Source organism: Ursus maritimus, unplaced genomic scaffold (assembly GCF_017311325.1).
Source record: "Ursus maritimus isolate PB19 unplaced genomic scaffold, ASM1731132v1 scaffold_13, whole genome shotgun sequence".
Taxonomy (NCBI): Eukaryota; Metazoa; Chordata; class Mammalia; order Carnivora; family Ursidae; genus Ursus; species Ursus maritimus.
Window position 1 is genome coordinate 44310067 of NW_024423675.1, and position 23559 is coordinate 44333625.

The 23559-nt window shown below is 41.6% G+C and overlaps 1 long non-coding RNA gene across 2 annotated transcripts; it reads right to left on the reverse strand.

Annotated features, from left to right (window-relative positions):
• Positions 1-281: 281 nt before the first annotated feature.
• On the reverse strand, positions 282-5934 carry LOC103663367. 2 transcript variants are annotated; one of them, XR_568756.2, is made up of 3 exons: positions 5455-5934; positions 2116-2258; positions 282-659 (listed from the first exon to the last, which is right to left on the reverse strand). It is a non-coding gene; the product is annotated as an uncharacterized LOC103663367 (long non-coding RNA). The 2 variants fall into 2 exon arrangements; XR_568757.2 differs by having other exon boundaries at positions 282-670.
• Positions 5935-23559: the final 17625 nt, after the last annotated feature.

Genomic DNA, 23559 nt, shown 5'->3' on the forward strand with positions numbered 1-23559 from the left:
CCAAAAAAACCAAATAACTAAACTCAGTAGGAAAGGTGAATAAAATCCTATCATGAAACCAGAGAGCATTATCACAGAAGGACCTCAGTCCGAATAGTGGTTCAGGTTTGAATCATCTTGGCCTGTACAACCAGGTCCCACAACCCACCCAAGTTAAGGAGTTTTCAGCTGATCTGAAAATCTTTACACTTGGGACACTATAATTGCTGGAAACCTAGGAAGGTAGACTTAAAGAAAACTTTAAAAAGTATGTTAAGAAGCAAAATCAAATCTACTGCACTTTTTAATCAGGAATAATTGAGATTTTTAAAGGGTTTTGTAACCACAGTACCATTTTATGTCGTTGTGTTTGCTTCTTAAGGTGTTAAATAGTATATTCATTTCCTGTGTCTGCATGACAAATTGCCACAAGCTTGGTAGCTTCAAACAACAAAAATGCATTTGCTCCTAGTTGAGGGGGAGGGCAGAAGTCCAAAATCAAGGTTTGGCTGCCTCCAGAGGCTCTAGGAGAAAATCCATCCCTTGCCTCCTCCAGCTTCTGGGGACTGCAGGCATTCCTTGACACGGGACGTCATCAGGACCACATCGCTCCAATCGTTCTGCTGTGGTCGCATGGGCTCCTCCTCTTCTGTGTGTCTTTGATCTCCCACTGCTTTCTCCTGTAAGGACACTGTGATTGGATTAAGGCCCAGCCAGAGAGTCCATAATAATATCCCCATATCAAGACACTGAAATCAACAAAGATCCTTTTTCCTCACAAGGTAACATTTGGGTTCTAGGAATTAGGACCCGAAATCTTTGCATGGTCAAAATTGAGCCTACTACAGAGAGTTACTAAGGAAATCTGATATACTTGACTTGTGATTTTAGATACGTTTATCATCAATATATAACAGTTTAGGGAGTTATAGTTTTATTTTATCTATATCTATCTATCTATCTATTATTTAAATATTTTCTTTATTCATGAGAAACTGAGAGAGAGAGAGGCAGAGGCAGAGGCAGAGGGAGAAACAGGCTCCTTTAGGATCGGGAGCCCAATGCGAGACCTGATCCCAGGACCCTGGGATCATAACATGAGCCAAAGGCAGACACTCAATTGACTGAGCCACCCACGTGACTCAGGAGTTATATTTTTTAATTTTTTTAAGGTTTATTTATTTTTTAGAGAGAGAGAGAGGGCATGAGGAGGGACAGAGGGAGAAGGAAAGAGAGAATCTCAAGTAGACTCAACTCCATCTCATGACCCTGAGATCAGAACTTAAGCTGAAACCAGGAGTCGGACACTTAACCAACTGCGCCTCGCAGGTCCCCTAGGGTTATATGGTTATTTATTATTTGGACAAGAAGTATGTGAATATTTACAGGAATGCCACTTGTTTTTAAATAAATTAATTTTAAATAAATACACACGATTAATTAATTAGACTTTCAACAAAGTGCAAATGGGAATGAATATTCTTTTTTTTTTTTTTAAGATTTTATTTATTTATTTGACAGAGAGAGACAGCGAGAGAGGGAACACAAGCAAGGGGAGTGTGAGAGGGAGAAGCAGGATTCCCGCCGAGCAGGGAGCCTGATGCAGGGCTCGATCCCAGAACGTTGGGATCATGACCTGAGCAGAAGGCAGACGCTTAATGGCTGAGCCACCCAGGCACCCCTGGGAATGAATATTCTTCTCCACATAAAAGTATTTTGGACTTCAACAAGTCTACAATTTTTTTTACTTGATGTCTTTCTCGATTTATTCTATGTGTGTGTTTGTGGGAGTGGGGAGGAGTGTTTCAGTAAGCCTTCGCAGCCTATTTCTCCTTCCTACCCTAAAAGATGAGGAAGGAATTGGAATGGATACAAAAAGCAAATGTGTGCACGCCCACCTGCTTACCCCATTCATGGCGAGAGCTAAGGAAGCAAGAGTCGGCATTCAGTGCCCTGGGTCATTCACAGCAGTGGGCAGTGGTCCAACTGTAACTGCACAAGAATAGCCTCTGAGCTCACTAACAAACTGTTGTTTGCCTCATAATGACTCGTGTCTTGTGCTTGTGGGTTTTGGTTCCTTCAACAGTGGGTCACAGGGCTGCTAGAGAATGCCTTGTTTTGTTCATTTTCACTTACCATGCTAAACGTGTTCTAGGTTTTAAAGCTGCTTTTTGAAGAAGGATGTTTGCTGAGATGCCTTTTTACATTATACACTGTTCCGTGGGGCACATGAGTGAGTTCAGGGACTGTCCGTCATTATCCATTGCGACAAGTAAGTTCTGAAGAAGGAAAAAAAAAAAAAAACCCACACAACAGTTTTGCCCCAAGGCATCTGCTCCTCCCCTCAATTCCTAAAATCATTCCTTTCCTGGCCACTGGTGCTTCTTTTCCTCCAAAGATTTCCCACCCATACGTCCTCAGGGTTCCCTGCTTGCCTGGGCAGATAGCTGGTCCGCCTCATAGAACTTGCCTAAGTTGGGCAAAGTGGGGCTGTCCGGGAAAGTGGAGTCTCAGAGGCACTTACAATGTCTTCCCTGCATGTTGCCCTTTGGTTATTTTGTGTCTACTGAAACCACATCCACCACTGAAGACGATTTTTCCTTGAGTCCTCTTTCAGTTTGCTGTGTGGTCAAAATGTTGGCTCAACGCTTTATTTTATGTTACTTTCATTTTTGAGAATGACTTTATTGAATATAATGCAGGGGATGAGTCATAGTAATTCAAGCTCAGTAATTTGATAGGTGACACCAAATACTACAGGATATTACCAATTTTGCTATATATATATATTAATATATATATATGGCTTTTAATATTCAGGATACATTATAAATAAGGACTCAGTCATCTTCCTTATCATGAAATCGATCAACATGCCTGGCACCATTTATTTTGCAGCGGAGGAAGTCGGAGGAAGATAGCTTAAGTGACTGACTCTGGGTCACAAAGAAGCATCCTTGTCAGAGAAGAAATATGCTTGTTTATGATGACTAGATAAAGTATAAATCACTTCAAACTAAAAAAATGAAATAATTCTGCATTAGTGTAATTTTTTAGCCACTAAAACAGCATTTCCTGATAACTCTGGAAGTTTCTATGGACACCTTCTATTGGAGTACCAGTGAGCCCCAACCCATTAAGTCTTAGAGAAGAAATGAAGTTAGAAAAGGACTACATGGCATTTTTGTTTTTTGTTTTTTCAGGAATATGTGGATAGATGTGAGACAAAAGTAGGCAGGCAAGAGCATTCCAGAAAACAGAGAGGGGTGGGAGGAGAGATCAATTAATGACCAAGACACTTCTAACTGGGAAGGTCATAAAATTTGCTTTTTCATTCCTAAGAACATGTATGCTTTCTAATGTTGTGCCTTCCAGCTGCTTCATGGACATGATGGTAGCAGATGGGAGGGGTGTGCAGACCTAGCACAGATTTGAAAGTCTGCAGCGAGTTTCAAGCTCCTGATTGAAGGTTGTATTTTAAACACACCTTGATGGCTTAGTCACTCGCGCGCCTGGACATTGCAGGCATTTGCCATCTGACTGAGGGCTTCCTCTGTGGAAATTTCCTTTTGTGCTTTTGAGAACAGTGTATATGAAATCACAAAAGTCAATGCAATGGCTAGTGACTAACTTGAAATGCCTTGAGAGAAAATAGGGGAAATTTCACAATGGTCCCACCAGGGCCGTAAAATAATGAGTCTTGAACTTTTGGGAAATGATCGTATAAGCACATAAAATCAGTGAACAGATAGAGTGGGAAATTTCATTTCCCAGTAAGTCCTGATGGCAACAATGTCAAGTCATCCGGGGCGCCTGGGTGGCACAGCGGTTAAGCGTCTGCCTTCAGCTCAGGGCGTGATCCCGGCGTTCTGGGATCGAGCCCCACATCAGGCTCCTCCGCTGTGAACCTGCTTCTTCCTCTCCCACTCCCCCTGCTTGTGTTCCCTCTCTCGCTGGCTGTCTCTATCTCTGTCAAATAAATAAATAAAATCTTTAAAAAAAAATATCAAGTCATCCCAAAGCCAGTGTCACCAATAAATCACCACAGTCTAGATCTATGTTACCCCAGAAAACATGACAAAACTCACATGGAAATCCTCACATTCGGCAAAGTGCTTTTCAAAATCACAGTTTTCAATCAAAATAAAATTTAAAATACAGAGTTGGGTACACATATACACATCAGTATAGATATCCTGAGAGAATGTAGTATAAAGAACATAGAATTAAGAGCCAGAACACCTGGATTGAGAACAATCTCCACCTCTGTCCCTTGGGAAATTTTTGGAGCTTCGGTTTCCTGTGTATAAAATGGAATAATAATGCTTTCCTTACCTAGGTTGTTATGAACTTCAAAGGCAGAAATAAATGTGAAGGCACACTGTAAAGTAAATAATTATTTAAATGTAACTATTATGTCCACCATTATAGGAAAACTGAGTATAATGGGAAAACTGCTATATTCTTTAATGCTGTGGCCAGACCTATGAAACATGCAAACCAAGACCAAGTCTGGAGCTAAAAGTAAGGGGGTGAGGGTAAGGGATGCAACCGTACATGCCTCCTTATTTTATTCTCTCTGCTGTGCGACTTAGAATAAGGCAGGAGTCATAGGTGATTATCCACATTCCCTCGACTTAGTCCACCAGAGCTTCTCTGGGTTAACAATGTCCTTACTGAAATGAAGATACAGTCTTGGTAACTGAGGTGATTATGCATGTAGGCATTGGAGCCAGACTATTTAGGTTCAAATGATGGTTCTGCCATTTACTAGTTCTGCAACCTTTAGAAAATTGCTTGGTTTTTTGCATCTCATTTTCCCCATATGTGAAATAGGGATGGTAAGTGTACCTATGTAGAAAATTCTCAGTAAACCATAGTTTGAATGGCTTCAACCAGCTAAAAAGAATGGCAGTGTGTAGGGAATGTTTCCCTTCTTATTATTCCTCGAATAAGCCAATTTCTTCCCCAGAGCAATACAGCTGCGAATTCCTACAGTGTCCCCATGCACACCAGGGAAAGCCATCCATTCCTTAGGACACTGTACCACCTGCAGTGGGGGGAAAAAAAGTCTATAATGACAGCAGTGCAACTGGAATTCCCTAGAACTGAGCAGTGAACAACCTGCTCAACCTTACGTGACAGTCCTTTCTCTGAAACTCAGTCTCCTTTTGTGGAAAAAAAACAGTTCTTGGTTTAGAACTTTCAAAAATGCCTCATAATACTGAAATATTAGTGTTGTTGTTTTTTTTTCTTCTTCTACATCTTCAGACTGCCTTCACGGTCAGAGACCTCATCCCAGGGTAGAGCCTTGTCAAGGAGAAACAATGAACCAAGCACAGCGTAATCTCAGGTTCCCAGGGTCTGGGGCAGATAGCAGAGCACTTTTCAAACCCATGAGGCTTGAATTTTCTGGCCACATTAGCACCTTTCCCACCACCTCTCCCCACAGAGACCCCCAAGGTGGTAACACACGGCATGAGTATCCCGAGTCTTCTTAGCGATCCAGGCAAGAACACAGAGCCTTCAGGTGGAGCAAGGATGCTTGGCTTGCCTCTCACCCTCACTAGCGAAAAAATAATAACAATCTTCATGTGGCTGAGAACATGGCATCTGAAGGCAGAAAGAGCAGTGAGAGGAAGTCACGATGGGCGGGAATGAGGAGTTAAAAGGTTCAAAGCAGAATCCAGGCAGCCACGCTTCCTTCTCAACCACTTACTGTTCTCGGGACCCCAGCCCAGCCCGGGCCCTGCCACCACCAAGGCTCCCTCCTGGCTCCGTGTCCTCACGGGCTCTCTCGCTTCCCGCCCCTTGTCCCTTCGCTATCAGAAGGGAACCGCTTCTTCTGCTCACAAATCACTGAAATGCAGTTGAGCCAGCTGCTTTTGCACGCAGGCTGCCGGGGTGACCCCTCGGTAAGCCCTATCCTGTACCTGTGGGGGTGGTTTCTCAGTGGGAGCCTCGGCCTCAGCGAGAACAGGAACCAAGAAGTTCCCTTCTCACAGGACCTGTAACTTGACCTCCTTCTCAGAACAGAGATAAGAGGGATGTGGTTTTCACTTACAGGCCTCAAGGCACATCATGCATTCATTTTACAGATGCCAAAAAATGGAAGCCTCGGATAGAAAGCTTTATAAGAAATGGCAGAAGGAGAAGCTCCTAGTGTGTCTTAAAACCCCACGACAAGTCAATTGCACCTATGTCCCGAGATGTGTCCAAGGGACCCCTGCATGTAAATCACCCTGGGAAAACGGGGTGTGCGGATGAAGATGGTACCCAGGCGAGCAGAGAGCTTTGGTTTGCAGAGGACTTTCATTTTTACAGTTGCTTTTGGTCTCCATAACCCTATGGCGTAGTCAGGCTGTACGTTGTAATTTCCATCTCAGAGCTGACAAAACGCATGCTCAGGGAGACAGAGTGACTTCTGAATCTCACAGCTAGGCAGGGGTGAACGGGGGGACTTTCCTTTCTTGACTCCTGATCCTCTGCTCTTTCTGCAAAAGGACATGGGGGGGGGGCGCGCAGGCAGGAGAGTGTCGTCACCGGCTCTGCCTAAGGAGTTGCTGCAGCAGAGTCACTTTGGGGATACCAAACACCTGTTAGACCCTTCAGTCTGCAAAGGGGCAGCAGCCTCAGGCCCCTACAGTGAGGCTTCCTGACTGTTCTATGAGAGAACTTCTCTCTGAGGCCAGGGATGATCAGAGAGGCCCCAGAGGCTGCCCTTTTCCCTGAAGTGTCGCCTTCAGTCCCTTCTCTCATTTATTGCGTGTATGAGCACTGTTGCTATCTGGCAGGGCAACACGTGATCCATTGTCGTTCCTTCCTAGGCCTCCAGCGATGTCCTCAGTGCATGCTCTGTGCCAGGCCCTGCTAGGTGCCCGAAACACAAGACTCAGGAAGGGTTAAATCATGAGCTCAATGGAAGGATGGAAAGATGGAAATGAGCAAGTATAGATTGTGTATGGAGGGCAGTGGAGGGAGGGGCAGCAAAGGAGCACGCCCCATACCAAACACATGGTCAGTTTCCTAAGCTGGGAGTAGTAGGAAAGGGGCAGTTTTATGCTTGGGATGGTTGCCATTGCCAAGTCCTGAAGGACATCTCCACACCAAGGGCCGAGGCCTCTCATGGAGTGGCAGCACTGCGCTGACAGGAAAGAAGCGGGTTCTGGAGAGTGGCACACCTGAGTTTAAACCTGGGCTCTGCAGTGTTCCCTGCAGGGGCTAGTCACAGCCCCTCATGTTCATCCCATTGACTGGCGAGCACAGCGGGGCTGCAGTAGCGCCTGGGAGCATTAGCTGACTGGGCTTTAACGAAGGGCCTGTCAGCGTTCCAACGCTGGCACCAGCCCTGACTCTGGACCCTGGACAAGTTCATTCATTTACAGCTCCGGGATCTCATCCATAAGAAGAATTAGAACAGTACCGCCTTCTGGGAGTTGTAATGAGGATTATATGACCTAATGTGCATGAAGTCCTGAGTCCACGCCCTGGCTAATGGCAAACTTTCAGGAAATGCTAGTCAGCATCATGTTGCTACTGGACCGCGGGGCTCCCCAGCACGAGAGCAAAAATCTCCAAGGCAACACCTTTCATTCCTTTTCAAACTGGAGTTCGTACTTCTCATGTAAAAAGTGGGGCGATACAGAGCTGCCATTACTGGGCTCACCTTTTCCTGGGTGGTGCAGGCGATCAGAATAAGCCACCCCCTAATCTACCACTTTGAAAAGATTTCTTTGAACTGAAGGCAACTGAGAAGAAGGAGGCACAGGAGAAAAGCAGACACAAGAAAAAAATGGACCTTACCACAGTTTGCCGCCCCTAAAAGCCTAAGCCTCTTTTCCTTTGTCCTGTCTCTTCTCTACAAAGTTATTGCCCTCTGTTAGATGCTGGAGAAGCCCCAGTTCTAACCACCGCTCTGAGTTACTCATCACGGACGCTCCCACGTGTACGTGCCACGCATGCACTCATGAACTCTCTGTTTCTCTCATTGTCAGACTACTTTGCAGGGTCTTGGCTGTTGTTTTTTTGCCTCCCCTACAGCTGACCAGTCACCAAAACCACTCTTGTTCTGAACCATTGTCAGGACCCAGATACTCCCTACACCTGAAGTGGTGTGAGTCCTGAAGGTCGATAGCACGTGTCCAGATCCAGGACTTACTCACCTGTTCCCTTCTACACCTCCCGTGGATCCAACACGAGGCTGTCTAAGGAGGTACATTTAACCATGGTGGCTGCTGGTCTCATGACGTATTGCTTAGAGCACAGCTCACCACCAGCCATAATAGTTGCTACCATTACCAACACTAATATCGCTGTGATCAGCAGGGATCCATGGAGTGTTGGAAATGACCTTGAATCAAGCTTAGTGTTTAAGAAAATAACTGTGATATTTAGCATTCTCATGCAAGTTCAAATTTAGCGTTTTTTATATTTAGCAAGTTCTAAAGAAATCGCTGTCTGAGGAAAAACAAGAGGTGGCCATCTCTGGCATACAAAACCGTGAGCTAGAAAGACTGAGGGCACATCAACAGAACTTACAATGTGTCCCAAAAGGAAAGCAATTTATGATGACTGCAAAACATAAGCAATCCCACCATAGCTTCCAGAAGACAGAGCTCAACCAAGGCAAGGCTGGGCTGAGACTGTTTTTTATTTGGTGCAGTGGAGCAGAGACCTGCGGTCAGAGAACTACAATATGCAACGATCCGCATTCCAGGAAAATAAGCCAGTGTCCAGCTAGAGTACATTCTCCTGGATCACAGACACTCCCTCCTTTCCATCTTTATGTGCCCACTGTTTGGCTCAGAAAATGGATCCTCATAAATATTAGAGGATGATGACAGATCCTTCATGGTTTAAAACAAGACAGATTTCTGAGTTGATGTTTTTATATGGAGAGGCATATGCATACTGTGTTATGTATGAACACATGTGGATATAGTCAGTAAAGATAACTTTGCATGGATTTTATGGGACAAGGACTGAGCTTTTTGGTACAGCACGAGCTACTGAGGAACCAGTGGTACTCTTATGTTTCTCTGCGCCGTAAGAACCATTAGCCACTGACTTCCTCTGAGAATGAGTCCAACACGCATGTTCTGCATGAGGAAAGAGCCAAGCACTTATTTCCAAGGTGACTAAGTGTGTATGTGTGTGTGTAAATGTTTATTTTATCAGGTCACATAATTCATGGGAAATTTTATCTAGGTTAATACTGATTATGCTACATTGAAGAATCATTTACTGTCTTAATTATACAATACCATTTACACCACCATTTTGTTGTTGTTGTTGTTGTTGTTGCTGTTGTTGTTTTTGTGAAATTCTGTGAGGAGCTCCTTAACCTGCACGTGTGGACAGATTTGTCTAAAGAAGTATTGTCATAGCTTCTATCCAGAGCCAAGAACTCCTGCCCTATAGTCATAATGTCTGTCTCATTTGAGAGAGAAAGAAAAAGACACCCTCCAGAAATCTTAGAGCCTTCTCAACACATTGCATTTAAATTCACAATTCATTTGAGTGGTCAAAAGTTCATGGAAATTCATACTTCTTGAGAATATTATTTGCCTTTTGAGAGTCCATATAATGTCAGAATTATTCTCTTTCACTTTCTGGTGTCAGGGGCAATAGGAAAAGTTGAAAAACACTGAAATAGTAAAATGTGGTCTTCTTTTTTAAATGAGGGGAAGGTAGAAACCGAGTTATACAGAAGAGTGAGCTAATGTTTATTCTTGGCAAATTTCCTAAACCTATTATTAAGCATGTGGTTTGAAAGCAGATTTTTTAAAATGCAGTTATCCCTAGGGGCCAATATGAGTTTTTAGAAGCATAAAGTCCCAAAATAAAGTAATACTTTTTTTGACAGTGGTTCAGAATGATTGCCTATTATGCAAGTGTATTTATGAAGATACTGTATTATTCAAGCTCACAGGTGGTGCTCCAGAGGGTGCCTTAGCTGTCCTTGTTCAAGCCACCTTCTCACCTCTTTTCTAGTTTCCACAATTTCTCTCTTCCTCTGACTCTGTCTACCAGTGATGATTTCTACTTTTGAGAACCCCAATATTCTATACAAGAGTGATGATGTTTTGATGCTATTACACCAATGGGCTTTTCATTCCCTTTCTCCATATGTCATGCATATAATGACCATTCTTCCATTATAGTCCAGGGGAAAAGGAGGAGAGTGAGTGACACTTCAGAGGGCACAGCATGGGGAAAGGGTCCATCGGACAGCAAGAGGAAGTGAAATGCCTGCCCATTTGGTCTTGGTGGATGGCAGGAAAGAGGAGAGAGACAGAGAAAGAGCAGAAGGTTTAGACTTAGAAGTCAACACTTTAATGGCAGAAATACCCATATGAGAATAGGAAAGACTGAGATCATTCTAGTTCTGGGATATAGTCATGTCAGCATGGAGAGGGAACCACAGCACAGCACTGATGGAGGACAGCACTCTAGGTTTCTTATGGGCTATCCAAACATGCACTGGAACTAGAAATTTCCATGTGCCATGTTGCAGGACACTAAGACCTTTGGGAAGGATGAAGACATAGTATATGCCTGAGTCTACAGTCTCCTGTGAGAGGTGTCAGCATCATGGCCAAATGACCACACAGGCATCATGTGACCCTCAGATCTTGTCTCTCCTCCACCACCACAAGTCATATCTGCCTCGTCCCCCTCATATCAAGGTGCCACCTTGATGTGCTATGAAGATGGCAAGGAGCAATAGGTAGAACGTGAAATTAAGAAAGACTGAGTAGCTCTTAGAAGTAGCCCAAACCAGAAGAAATAGCAATATTATAAAATGTCAAGTTTATAGTCAGTTTTACCTTATGCCAAGAGATTTTTTTTGAAGGATAAAACCATGATTCTCCTGTGGTAAAGATTTTATTAAGTCAAGTTGTGAGGAAACTGGTAAGATTTTACAGTTGATTCAAAGGAGAATTCACACACATACACACATACAGGCCATCAGGAAGACTGATGAATATGAATACCAAATGAAATGAGCGCCAAAAATTGGTCAATAGCTACAGGGCAATTATTAACTGCATCTCTACCCAGCACAACTTGCAGGAAACGTTAGCATTGCAATCGGTTTTCTACAACTTACCAGAGTTGTAAAATAGCTCCAAGTCAATGAAAGGCAGATGGTAACTCAACAGACTTTCACAGTTTTTCCTGGTATCTGCTTCCAAGGAGTGGGGACTCCTACAAAAGTTCCAATCAGTTATAGAAATTGAAGTTATATGTTCTTTGCATATTTTGGAAGTAATGTATACATTTTGTGACTCTGTGAGGTCACCTTCCAGAGACCCTACCACCATCTGCCACTAATGTCCATCTGACTTAGCCCTCATCAATGCTCTGTAGAGCTAAAGGTGACAAACTGAGCCAAAGACCCTAAGAACCAGCAATGTTTGTGTGCAGGGACCTCTAAGCCAGTGCTCTGCCAGGGTCTGCACTTGGGTGAAACGAGAAAAACACTTCTCCTCAACTTGAGTGCCAACCTCATTTACATGAAGAGACACAAAGCTATGCTCTATAGGCTTGCATCATCGCAGAGAACTATCCTTGCGATTCTATGTGGAGCCTCCCTCCCCAGGATGCCTCCTAAAGATCTTGTGGCTTAGTCCAAAGGGCTATCTGAGTGACAGAAAATGATCCTCAGATCCATATTTTCATTCTTTGACAATCTTAAGAGCCTCCTGTTGGTGATACTATTGCACACACCCATGCAGGCTTCCAGTTGTTCACACCAGGCCAGGCACTGGGCTAGGCTTATTGCAAATGAGTAGAAGCTTCCTAAATCCTACAAACTGATACCTTCCCAGGGAGTTCTGTCTCCTGTTCCAGGGAAATAGCATGGCATCTCAGGGAAGCAGTAAGGTGCAAGAGTCAAAGCATCTCCAACTTATTAGCTCACTCTCTCTCTCTCTCTCGTCAAGCAAATTATTATCATCCGGGAAATATGAGGATGTAACGCTCATCACCTCATAACCTGCTAATGTCCATCATGCAGCTAGGTCTCAGATTCAGGCCAATTTCTGGTAATACCTACTCTTTCTTCCACTTAGGTTCTTATTTTACTTCCACATCACTCAATCATGCAAATTGTACATTTTAGCTCTTTCTCATTGATTCACTAGCATAATACTATCCTTTATCTTACTATAACTAATATAATGGCATTATCCTGTTAACTTATTTATAACCTAATTAACATGACAGTGTTGGATTATAATTATCTCATTTTTCTCTTCTATCGCTATACACTTGTCATGAAGGATTTCATCTAATTCTTAGTTTTTGTCTCTTTCTTCTCAACTCCTGATTGCCTACTGGATTTTTCTAGCTTGTGATTTATAAATGGGATTACTAATATGATCAAACCCAAACTCATCAACCTCCCTCACAATCTGCATCTCTCTTGCTCTAAGCATCATCTCTGGGACTGGTATAGCATCCCAACTTCCCAGCTTGTTCATAACCTCGACCCTTTCCAGCTTTCCACTGTTCCACAAATGTTGTTCTTTGTCAGGCCAGCATTAAAGGCTGGAGATATAAAGGAGATGGAATGTCCTCCAGAAGTTGAAAGCCAGTGTATAGGACTTTCAAAAAGATAGATATTTAATTTGACATTTAGAATAACTTTCTTAAAAAGTTTATTTCAAAAGTTGAATAGGCCATTCCAGGAAATGGTGAGCTTTGATTTATGCTGCTGTTTAAGTCAAAGCTAAAAGACCACCCTATTGGGGTGGGAAAGGACAGAATAGCCTCTAAGCATTGATGTCTCTGGTTACCTATTGGGACAATGAAGAAACAACTCCAGCCAGAGTAAGGAGATCGACTCTGCAGCTGCCTCCTCCTCCTTCTCCATCTAAAGAGAGGGACCCGAGGAGTGAGTAGGGGGAGATGGCAACTGGTGAAGGCTGATAAAAGAAGACATCTTTTATTCTAGTGACATATACTAAATGATTTCTATAGGACTAAGAGAGCCAAATGACATTTCTGTTTGGGAGCACAGGATTTAAATTCATATTCTTTATTATTAAACAACTATTGATCCAGTGCCAGCAATCGAAGTGTCTAGTGCAGACTAGATGAGACTGCAAGGACAAAGCGCAAAACAGCACATAAACAATGAATAGGAGTTCCCTTTGGCCACCAGTGCCGTGTTCGCACTTACATCACTCTGAAAAAGTCTTGCTATTTAATTTGAGGATTAGCAAAATCGCAGTCTCTGTCCTGCTCCTTCAAATTCAAATTAAAAGCTCATTTGATATTTAGTGTGTTATGTCGGTGGCATAAGTGATTTCTGTAAAACCACTCCTGGGTATTCTGCATCTGTAGTCGACAGCCCCCCTTCAGCAGTGAGGAGGTATTTGTATGTGTTCTCCCATGTGTTCTAGATATAATATTACTTCCCTGAGGACAAGGATTATCTTCAGATTTGCTTTAAGTTTAGCACAGAGCCAAATATATTAAATGCTTATAAAGATGTTCATAAAAATGACAAAGAGGGGACTTTCCTTCGTGCACTGCTTGTCATTTTTCAGTCTTAATTCTAGTTATGGATGAAGAACAAAGTGTTCAATCAGTTTTTTTTTAAAGATTTTATTTATTCATTCGACAGAGATAGAGACAGCCAGCGAGAGAGGGAACACAAGCAGGGGGCGTGGGAGAGGAAGAAGCAGGCTCATAGCAGAAGAGCCTGATGTGGGGCTCGATCCCATAACGCCGGGATCACGCCCTGAGCCGAAGGCAGATGCTTAACCGCTGTGCCACCCAGGCGCCCCTCAATCAGTTTTCAGTCCAGTTTGCACTGAAGGAAAAAAAAAACACATGTAAAGACATAAATGTTGGAGTAGTTGTACGTGAGTAACTCTTATCTGGAAAGGAAGATGACAATGCTAAAGATGAATTCACTGAGGAAACACATTAGATAAAGCAGATTGTCATCTTTTGTTTCAAATCATGCAAAAGTGATTGGGGGACACTCCTAACCATAGTGTGTCAACCAGGAGGGTATCTTATAGGTTTTCAGATATGATATTAATGATTGTGACTATTTTCACAGCAGACTGTAACCACTGATTATTAACAACAACAACAACAACAAAAAGATGAAGCTGTCCAACTTAATGATTAATTTATTGTATGATCTCCAGCATCTCCACTGCCACTCTTTCTTCATGTACAGATCAGCCTCGATGATCTTTGTGTCTGGCTACCTCCTGGAGTATCACTAAGGTCAGTGATATGACATCAGCAAAGGAAATCCAACGCTTAGGTGTCCTTCAAAGGAAGGAAGCCTGAGCCATCACTGACATAGCCCAGGAGGTGTTACTGAAGTGCTACCGCAGAAAAGGAGGCTGTAAACCCAGGACTACATGAAGCAGGTGAGAGAGTTCCACGGGCTCTGATGGTTGAGAAGCCCACCTCTAAGTATGAGATACATGAAACACTAGTTGCTGGCCACTCAGGTTTCTCTGCTGCTTCAGTCCTCCCGGCCATCCTGCTGCCTTGTAGCTTGACCTTATGCACAACCATGAAGGTGGAATAACTCTTTTGTGCCTCTTCTTGTCTTCTCTCTCTGTGCCCTTTCCTTTCATTTGGCATCCTTCAACCAGGACCAGATACATAATTTAGGGGGTCCAGTGCAAAACGAAAGTGCAGTGTCCTTTGTTCAAAATTATTAAGTATTTCAAGATGGCAAACAGCAAAGCATTAAACCACGATAGGCCCTCTTAAGTGTGGGGGCCTGTACAAATGTATTGGTCACATGTCCATGAAGCCATCTCTGCCCCCTACTCCTCACCAGCAGCTTAAGCCTCCCTAAGATGCCTCACCCTGGCTGCTCCAGGGGAACTGCCTTCCCTACAGTACCCCATAGAACCTCTTTCTCTTTATTTCCTTCCTCTAGAACTCTGTTCTCTACCCGCACTCTGCTGAATTTATTTGTGATAGGGTGCTGATGCCAAACAATGGAATAATGAGTAGTAAGGAGTTTACATTGTAGCTCAATTGCAGAATCTCTGGTGGAAGAATTTCAGGTCCTAGGACAAGCTTCCAGAGGAAGGTATTTAGGCCTCTTCACTCACATAGCAATCTCTTGCTTTTTCTCACTGTGGTTCGGCCATGAGTATTGAGATGGTTTTAATCCATACATCCATGTGACGTTGAGACTTACCACCTGACGCACATTGTGCTAGGTTCTGGGAATGCAAGGGTGAATGAGATTTGTTCCCAGTCTTTAAAGAACTGCTTGCTACTGGAGTTTGCAGACATGAATCACAGAGTGGTGACATCGGTGAAAGACAGTGATAGACAGCAGTTTAGTAATACTGGAGAATAAAGTACAGGTGGTAAGAAGGGCTACAGCATAAAGAGTGCTTTGCTTATTTTATTTTTAACCTTTTGTAGGTAAAAATTGAGCACTTACAAGACAAATATGTGCAGAAATATAACTTATTTTATTTCTTTTTTTTAATTTTTAAGAATTATTTTTTATTCCAAACCATCTGATGGAATATAATACCTGTAATTTGCTTACAAATACTGAGAATTGGCACCAATGTGTGTTGTTCAAAGTCAACTACTTAAGTAATTGCAAATACTCAGTTTTTTCATGTATTTAATTACTGCAATTTGAATTGATAATTTTCCGAGTTGGTAACAATGACTCAATGTTGCTGTAAATCTCACACTCTTCTAGGAGCAGAGACTTTGTTCCATACTAGTCAATGTATCTGAGGTGGATCAGAATATGCCACCCCAAAATATCCCACTTTGGCATATTGATTATTTTGAGCTAAAGGCAACTTAGAGACAGCAGATGCAGGAAGGTCTCTCTGACCTCCCCTGTCCGGGTAAAAACCAAGTATAAATTTCCTGCAAAAAAGGACCTTTGCTGTACCAGGAAGAGAAGAACCTTCTTGTGACTGGAGATGGGGAGTCAATGTCAAAATGAGGCTGTACAAATAAAACTTACTAAAATAACCCTTATATTCCATTAGTTTCCCCCAGCTACTTCCCAGTCACTTTCCAACAATTTATGACCTCTAGAGACCCAAACCTTTTTTCCTTTGCATTGTCACATCTCCACACTTTATTATTCTTTGTTAAAATGGTATGTAAGCTCTTGGGCCTAATTATTTCTTTGGGTATTCATTTATCTTCTATGAAGGCTCCTACGCCACATAAAAATACTAGCATCAAGGAAAATTTGCTCGCTTTTCTTCTGGTAGTGCGTTTTGTCAGTTTAATTTGCAGGATGAGATACAAACCTAAGAGGGAGGAGAAGAAGTCTTTCCTTTTTTACAGTATTCAACTCAATGCAAGATTTTTTCATCCAAATTCACATATTTTATCTCAGTCATTGTCTAGCTCCAAGATAATCCTCCTAGAGTAAATACCTGATTACTTAGAGATTCTTCCCCCCATCCTTCTTCACTTGCTCTTTTCTAACTTTTAGGGGGAGAGACAGGGATCATGTGTTGTCCTGTATTAGGGAAGGTGGCTCTCTGGTCCCTCATTCACTGCTGACTAATCTGCATCCTCTCCAGATGTAGACCTCTCTACTGGTAGCCTCTGTTGTTGTGCAATGTGACCTCCCTGGTCACAGGGTACCAAGATCTATGAAGGTATTGGGGTCTGATCTCCTAGGCGTTATCAGACTCTAGCAACTGACCCTGTCAGTGACCTCACACTCTCTACCTTGGAATGTGGGTACTGTGCTCTGAACTCACCCAAGTGTGCAGAGCTCAGTGAGGCTGTTATGAGGTCCACTTTCCTCAGCCCTTCCCTCAGTCACCCAGTCATGCAGGTTAAAATACCAGTTCCACTACCTGCTTCTCTGGAAGGTCTGCAGTCTCTCTAGCTATCCCTAGGAAAACAGGGCTCTAGAACATTCTCATGTTCCCTCACAACTCTCTGCATTTCCCTACCTCCACTTCCACCCCAGGTTCTAACCCTGATGCAGAAGCCAAAGGATTCTTCTCTTTTCTAGCCTGCTCCCCATTATCCCCCAACCCAACCTCATTAGGGCTTTCCTTCTACCATGAGAAGGGAACTTCCTCCTACCCCACATTTTTCCCAGATCTGCGATCTACTTTGTGGTTAACCCACTAAGTTTAGTTTCTTGACAAGTAAAGAAGCAAACTGTGGGATTTCTCAGAAAACTGTCTCTTAAAAGGCTGATTTCTAAGACTATTGTCTTCTAATCAAGTTTAGCATCTGAGCTCATTGCTGAGCAAAGTCTTTTTTATTCCAGCTGTTTATGTTCTCTTCTTCCTTGGGACTGGGTCTTCATAATATAAAGGCTACTGAGGAAAAAGTTGAAATACTAACTAGGAAAAGAAATCTAATTAAGACTCTCTTCTGCACAAAAGATTCACAACAGCCGTGTTTTAGTTTCGAAAAGGAAAGAAAACTTTGTTTTTATTATTATAGAAACCTAATAGAAACAGAAAAGGAAAGGAATCTACACATAGAGAAAGGTAATAGTAGGCAATAAATGAGAACAAGGCAAAGTTACATCAAATTGGGTATTTACCACGTCCAATCTCATCAGCTGGGGAAGCCCTGTGGAAACAGCCAGGCTGGAGTCTTGATTGAGAGGCCTGGGCAGAGCATTCTCCCTTCAGGTAAGACTTCCAACTGGCCATCCCCATAAGGGGCATATTTACAGGGCAAATAATAGGGTTTGAAGTTGAACATCTGTTTGCCTATGTGCAGTTTGGAGCAAGCTGGATTTCTAAGTTACCATGTTCCTATATTTTTCAAGGAGCCTAGACTATGTGTGTCTGCCTCCCCTCCTGGACTGCATTACAGGGGGCCAGCCCAGCCTGGACCGGGAGGGTGTGTAAGACTAGATTTATAGCTCTTGACATCCAGAACAGGGGGGCCAGTTCTGACCTGGAGGCCAGATAATATATTTTAAACAATTAGGCTCCCAAGGTTATTCACACAGCACAAGTCTTACAAACAACTTTCTTTAGCCTGCCTATGTATGTGCAGGTCCAGGTGGTCAGTTATGTGGGACAAATCACAAAAACATTTATCTATACAGAACAGATGCCACTATGTAAAGGAATTGGAACTTAATCCTGTAAATATTAGATGCCACTGAGCAAGGAAACAAAGGTGACCCTCTGATTTTTCCAGATTTTTGTGTGGAAGCAATTTCTAAACCATAGGAAGGGGGGAATTTAGGCCGTGGCATCTCTGAGTAGAGGAGAGAGATGTAGGACATTGGGAAGACTGAGGTATCTGTGATTTTTAGGGCAGAGTTCCAGAGAGGAAGAAGTTAAACAAGAGCTTCAAGAATGCCCTTAGACCTGAATACTAACACTGCCTGTCTAAATACTAATCTGTGCCTGGTAGGTTGGGTTAACATTAGAACAGCTGCCTGAATTACTATAAAAGCTGAACAATTTCCCCAGCCAATACAGATCTGGAAGAAAGTTGAGTTCCTACCAGCTAGAGTGAAGAGGCCTCATTGAATACCCAGCGCATTCAGTAGAGACCACAGAAGGGTCATATCTTAGGAGGAAGGCTGAATTAGCTCTAGAGTAAAAACTATTTTAGAGGGGGGCCTGGGTGGCTCAGCCATTAAGTGTCTGCTTTTGGCTCAGGTCATGATCCCAGGGTCCTGGGATTGAGCCCCACATCAGGCTCCCTGCTCAGCGGGAAGCCTACTTCTCCCTTTCCCACTCACCTTGCTTATGTTCCCTCTCTCGCTGTTTCTCTCTGTCAAATAAATAAATAAAATCTTTAAAAAAAAATTTTTAGATACTTCCTAACAAAACTCAGAGATGAGTCTCCAAAATCAAGTTGATGACAAGTAACTTGATTGTCTGCTAAATAATATTCAACATTTTTAAAAGGAAGACAACAAAATCTAAACACTTAGGAACACAACATTCATAACATGTGGCATTCAAAGAAAAGTCATTAGATACGCAAAATAAAGCAACAAAACCTATACCCAGGAGGAAAATCAGTCAATAGAAACAGAGCCAGCACAGATAATGAACCTAGCATATAAGAATTTTAAACAACTCTTTAAATATGTTCACATATTTAAAGGGAAATATAAATGCAACAAGGGTGTCAATAATTACACTAAATATAAAGTCTCCAATTTGCATTTGGATTTTACAATTTACATTTATATACACTCCAATTAAAAGGCAGAGGTTGCCAGACTAAATGAAAAGCAAGACCCACTACAAGCTACTACAGGAAATACCCTTAAATGTAAAGACAAGGATAGAGTAAAAGTGAAAGGATGGAAAAAACTATACTGTGTCAATGCTAATCACAGTAAAACTAGAGTAACTATATTAATGTCAGATAAATAGACTTCAGAAAAAGAAATACCAGGAATGAAGAAGGTCATTTTATAACAATAATAGGGTCAATCATCAAGCTCTTAATAACAGAGCTTCAAAATATATGAAAGAAAAACTGATAGACTGAGAAGAGAAACATTCAAATCCACAATTCTACTTGAAGATTTCAATACTTCTCTAGTATTTGATAGAAAAAGTCAAAAACATTAAAATTCTAGAAACCTTAACAATGCCATAATCCAACTTCACCTAATAGAATATTACACTCAGTAACAGCAGAATTCACCTTTTTTTCAAGTGCACATGGAACATTAGCTAATACAGACCATATGCTAGGCAATAAAACAAATCTCAATACATTTAAAAGGACTTAAATTATACAGACTATGTCCTCTGCTCAAAATGGAATTAAATAAAAAGCAATATAAAATGATATCTGGGAACTCCAAATGTTTGGAAGTTAATTAAACATGCTTTTGAATAACTCATGGGTCAAAAAGAAATCACAAAGAAAGAACACAGTACAGGCAATCCTTGCTTTGCACAGGTTCTAATATGCACAGATTTCAGCTACATAAATACAGGTCTCCCATCAACATGGTTCAAATTTCAGTTACCACGTTTTGGTCACCACGGTATATTACTGTAAGCAATTCTACAAACTTCATTGTTAACTTATCAGTCCATGAATCACTATGCAAATATCAAATAGTCATCATGATCAGTAGCCAATCACATCACTTCTTCCAAAATTCTTTGGTGATTTGTTGCTGTTCCTCTATTATTCAGTTCATACACATATAGTAAAGCTGTTTCCTTCTTGTCTCCCACTGATAAATCACATGACATTTTACAAAAATGGGTGACCCAAAGAAGGAACTGACCAACAGAGATGAAAGTACATCAAACAAGCAAGATGTGATCACATTGAAGCAAAATTTGAATCTAATGCAAATGGAATTAAAGAAGAAATGGCTAATGTGGAAATCTTAATATTTTTGCTTTTTGAGAGAGTCTAGATTTATAGTCAGGGAATGTAGTAAAAGTGACATAAATGAGGAAAGTGCTTGTAATAAAAAGGATAAAGATGTCCCCGAGAAAGTGACACTGGCAAAAACTTACATTAAAGAATTTCTGAATATTTCATATGTACAAAAGATAAAATGTTGGAAGCTGGTTCACACTTAGGAAGTTCTGAACATGACAATTCACAGAGACATAGAAACAGTGATCACCCCTCATCACAAATTATATGAGGAGGTAGCAAGCACTGTTCAAAGTCTTTTGATTTGTTTTTTTTTTCAATTGTGGTAATATATACATAATATGCAATTTATCATTTGATATTTTGAAGTGCACAGTTCAGTGGCATTAGGTACATTCACATTGTTGTGCAACCTTCACCATAATCCATCTCCAGAACTACTTCATTTCCCAATTTGAAACTCTATATCCATTTCCTAAGTTTTTTATAAAGGAGGAAAACACTTTAATTCTCAAAGTGTTTCATTATAAACACTTTAATGCTTCTAATGTTTTAAATTACAGTGTACTAAATAAATATTAGTTTCACCATTTTTTTTCATTTTCCTATACATTTAATGTCATAACAAAAAATCTTAAGGATCACAGAACAATTGTATTTTCCTATTGATTATCAAGATCACTTTGCTGGATTTCAGTTTGCATAGTCATTTTTATGGTCCTTCATGACCATGTAAAGACTGCCTGTGTATCAAAATTTAAGAGACAAAGTCAAAGTGGTCCCCAAAAGGAAAGTTGTGGTTTTATTTGCTTACATTAGAAAATAAGAAAATTCTTGCAATATATGAATGTATCTAATCATCATATTGTACACCTTATACTTGCTATGTTATATATCAATAATATCTCAATAAAGCTAGGGAGTGTAGAAAATAAGAAAATTCTCAAGTTCAAGTCTTTAGATTTTCACCTTATGACCTAGAAAATGAAGAGTGACTTGAGCCCAAAGTAATTAGAAGGAAAGAAATCATAAAGAGTAGAAATTAATGCAATAGAAAATGGAATACTATTGTTATGTATTTATCAAAAGAAATGAAAATGTATGTCCACACAACACTGGTACATTAATATTCATATAAGCTTCATTCATAATATCCCTACACTGAAAGCAACACAAATGTTCATCAAGAGGTGAATGGATAAATAAATCGTGGTATATCCATTTGATGGAGTATTACTTTGAAATAAAAAGGAATTAACTACTCATTTATGTAGCAACGTGAATCTTAACATTTTGAAAGCATCATGCTACAATTTCATTTCTATGAAAATCTAGAACAGGCAAATCTGAGTTATATGAACAGAAAGTAGATCAATGGTTGCCTGGTACCTGGAGTGAGGTGGAGAGACTGACTGCAAAAGAGCATAGAAAACTTCTTAGGGTGATAGAAATGGTCTAATTCTTCATATGGTGGTTACTTGGGTGCCTATATTTGTCAAAACTCACTGAATTTAACGTGTGTGAATTTTATGGCAAATGAAATGAATGATCATGAGGAATATTACACTGTAAGTTTGTAGGGCATGTTCATGTAATTTTGGGTTCTTGTGAACCAAGAGTGTTGATGGTGGTGTAGGGGAGGTGGACACTTTGACAGTGATGCATATTTGTGTTCATATTTGTGTGGGGGTGTGGTGCTGGTGGTAGCGATGGTGGTAGAAGGTCGATGGTTCATTTTCTTGCCTCCCACCTCTCTGCCCCAAAGGAAGCACCCCCTCCTTCACTTTCACTTACTCTTCTAATGCTTATTTTCTAGAATTATATACATATTTACAATGCAGAAATTCAGTCAACAATAAGAAAAATGCAGCCTTCTGTGTCCTCTGCCTTAAATACCTCCACCAAAATAGAGCTGCAGGAAAACACATTTCCCACCCATACATAATTTACAGCCTAATGCTTTACCACAAAGTGAGAATTTCTCTAAGTTCCCAAACAATAAACCACCTTATTCCTGTTGTTTTTTTTCCCCCCCAGGAACTAGATCTTTCAGCATATCGATGGGTGATAACCGCCTCCTCCCCACCCCTCCCCAACACACACATACACACACATTCTGTGCTATACTTCCTGGGGGAATTCAGACCCAGTCTGAACTAGTTATGGGTCTGGCAGTTCCTCCACAGCCTGCGGCCTGAGAGAACATAGGGCTGCCACCAGCAACCAGAAGCCAGAATGGAGAGCAGCAGGACCTCAAAAACTGTCCCAGATGGTGCCCAAACAGTTCCTTACTTTGAAAGACAGCCCTGTTTTCTCTGTGTATTCGCCACATGGCAAAGGATAACAGATTTTATTGCATTTCACTGGTCATCTCTCCTGGGCCTAAACCTCTTGCTCAGCAGACCAATGCCAAGAAGCAGAATCTGCCCAGCAGTGTCCCTGCCAAAGGCAGTGACCAGGGCTGGGCTTCTCCAGCTAGAAGTCAGTTCATGCTCTCTGCTGCTGCAGGCACATGCAGACAGTGGAAACTGTCCTGGGCTCTGCCTCATCGTTGTCCCTTCTGTTTTGCTTCTGTTCATTCTTCCATGTAGAACCATACGTAAAACCCAGAAACTACCTACCTGTGTTCCTTAAACACCTTCTTCACAAGCCACTTCTTTTAAGGGGTTGTGTGTGATATTCCAAGGTTGAATTCACATGGACTACTTCTTGCTGGATTTTACAAACCACGGAGCATGGCAGAAATCACAGAACATCTTGTCTTCTTAAACTGCCACTTACATAGCGATCAAACACTGTATGATGCTAGACTATAGCTACTCCTTTGATCAAAAAATTTTTTTCGTTCAGGTATCATATCATGCCTAGTACTAAGTATTTAATACTGGCTTCCCAAACCAAACAAGCTGACATGAATTGATTTTTTTCCCCCAAGTTTTTAGGATTTGTGATAGCATTGTATCATATAAGAAATACTAGTCTCCTTACCTGAGGCTGAGTCAAGGGTGGGCAATGTGCCCATCACACAACCAGATGAACAATACAGAGACCTGGACTGAGAGACTTCTGTCTCTGCCAATCTGTGGCTTTCCACTGAGGATCTTAACTTCTGAGACCTCCGACTCACCAATCAAAACTGATTCCATTTTAATCCTATCCAATTCCCTCCCACATGTTCTCCTTGAGCCTGGACATAGAGAGGCATACAAATGAACTGTTCATTCTTAGACCCACACA